The 2241-nt window shown below is 38.6% G+C and overlaps 1 pseudogene; it reads right to left on the bottom strand.

The window, feature by feature from the left end:
- Window positions 1-1021: 1021 nt before the first annotated feature.
- On the bottom strand, window positions 1022-1849 carry LOC123850245 (nucleophosmin-like; annotated as a pseudogene).
- Between the last annotated feature and the right edge of the window lie 392 nt (window positions 1850-2241).

Here is a 2241-nt window from a genome sequence, read left to right as displayed (position 1 = left end):
ACCCACCTTAAAACTTAACACCTTCCCAATGCAATTTTAAATCACTGCTCCATCCTCCATTGTATGTTCTTCAGTTAATGTATCCAGTATTATTTCTCTCTTACAAACAACACTGTGATGGATGTTGTAGCTTCATTTTTGTGCTTATCCACAGTTATTTATTTAGGTTAAGTTTGGAATTCCAATGTCAAATGAAGTGCAAATTTTAGGATTTTGATTCCTAGTGTCAAATTATCAACCTGGAAAAAATTTCATCAGTTGTCTTTCCCACCTGGTTTATGGGGTTCCCCACGTTTTTTCCAAAAATGGGTTTCATTATTTTTTTTTGAATGGCTAATCTGATAAATGAAAAATTATGCATATTTACATTTTTCATTTTTTTTATTACAAAGGACATTATGTTTAAAAAATATTTGGGTTTCTATGTTTGTAAATTGATCATGTCCTTTGTTTATTATTTTTTCTTTTCTTTTTAAAAAATATTTATTTATTTATTTTAGAGAGAGAGATCATGAGCGGCAAGGGCAGAGGGAGAGAGAGAGAGAGAATGTCAAGCAGACTCTGCACTGAGCGTGAAGCCCGACTTGGGGCTCAATCCCACAACCCTGAGATCATGACCTGAGCTGAAACCAAGAGTTGGGCACATCATCAACTGTGCCACCCAGGCACCCCCAACTATTATTTTTTCTATTGAGGTGCTCATCTTCTCACTGATTTTTAAAATTTATTAAAAAACAAGTTTATTTCACACATGTATTTTTGTCTCTCCACCATTTCCATTTGATCACCACAACTACTTTGTTCTGTTGAAGCCTTCCATACATATTTAAAACCAAGCAAAAGGTGGAGTTCTGCCTTTAAAAACTAAACAGGCATTTTGGGACAACACATTATTGGCCATGCAGCCTGGACCACATTTATCAGACACAGTAAGGAAAGTTCTCACTCTGCATTATAAAAAGGACAGCCAGAGATCAACTGTTACAGAAATAAAATGAGATGGAAAATTTTAATAAGCCATTTAAGCTGTTTTCTTTAGGAGACTTCCTCCACTCCAGAGATCTTGAATAACCTGTGGGTCAGTCATCCAGGAGCTGTGCTTCCTATGATTGATGAGCTTGGCTTTCCCTTCGGAAAGACAATCACCTTTTTCTATACTTGCTTGCATTTTTGCTTTAATGTCTTCTACAGAACTAGGTCCATTTGATGTTTTAGGAGTTTTTCTCTGCTTTCTTTCTTTCTTTCTTTTGAGGATTCTTGACCTTCTGATCTTGGTGTTCATGGTTTTGAATCTTTTTCATTCTGGTTTGATTTTTGTGCATTTGTGGCTGGAGTATCTCATATGGATTTCTTTATGCGAGTGTTTTCTCCTCTATTCCTCTTCCTCCTCCTGCTCCTCCTTCTCTACCTCCTCCTCCTTCTGCTTCAGCAGCAAGTTTGACTTTTTTTGTGTAGAACTTCCAAGGGCTGCTTGCTCTCCAGATGTACTTAGGAATTTCACTTCTCTTCATCATCCAATTCTGTGTCTTTCTCCGGCACTAAGTGCCATTCATTAATATGGATGAGCCCCAAACCACCCCTCAACCACAAGCCACAGGGGTTGTTATTTCAAAGCCCAAGGGAGTTCATTGCCTGTACAGACCTTTTCAAAGTTGCTAATGTTATTGGACTGCCCTCCTAATTCCTTGTCTCTGCTCCAACAATGTGCAGCTCATCCTTCGCACCAGCCCTTAACCTGTTCTTCAAGATAACTGGTACTTATTTTATTTGTTATCTGCCTTAAAATAATAATCTGTGTCAGTCTTAATTTACAGCCAATACGATAGTTCTGGGGCATCAGCCAGCTCATGTCCGTCCCCATCACATCATCGGTGGGGTGGTGGTGTGCATGGAGGTGGGAGAGAAGTCAGGTGGAGGAGGTAAGCTACTGCTGCTCAAGAGAACAGTGGTGCATGACAGAATCATACCAGGGTTCTTACTGACTTTTCATTACTTTGTGTGCATTAAGCATACTTTGTTTTCTGTGTTATCAACATGTTTTTCTTCATTGGTTGTTGGCTTTCGATTTTGTTGGCGTACTGTTATGATAGTGACTAGTGACTTGTTGCAGTTCCTGTTTTTGTTTGTTTGATTGCTTTTATTTTGGAGGCAGTCGCCTCTGTTACCATTGTGATTTCTGTCATTGGTATCATACTTAGAGAAGCCACTCCTATCCTTAGGTCATATAATATTTGTCCATAT

The sequence above is a fragment of the Mirounga angustirostris genome, unplaced genomic scaffold, assembly GCF_029215605.1.
Source record: "Mirounga angustirostris isolate CCGP_5_RB_7025 unplaced genomic scaffold, mMirAng1.0.hap1 SCAF_15, whole genome shotgun sequence".
NCBI classification, from domain to species: Eukaryota; Metazoa; Chordata; class Mammalia; order Carnivora; family Phocidae; genus Mirounga; species Mirounga angustirostris.
Note: the sequence above shows the minus strand (reverse complement) of the source record. Positions and strands in the feature narration are given on the sequence as shown.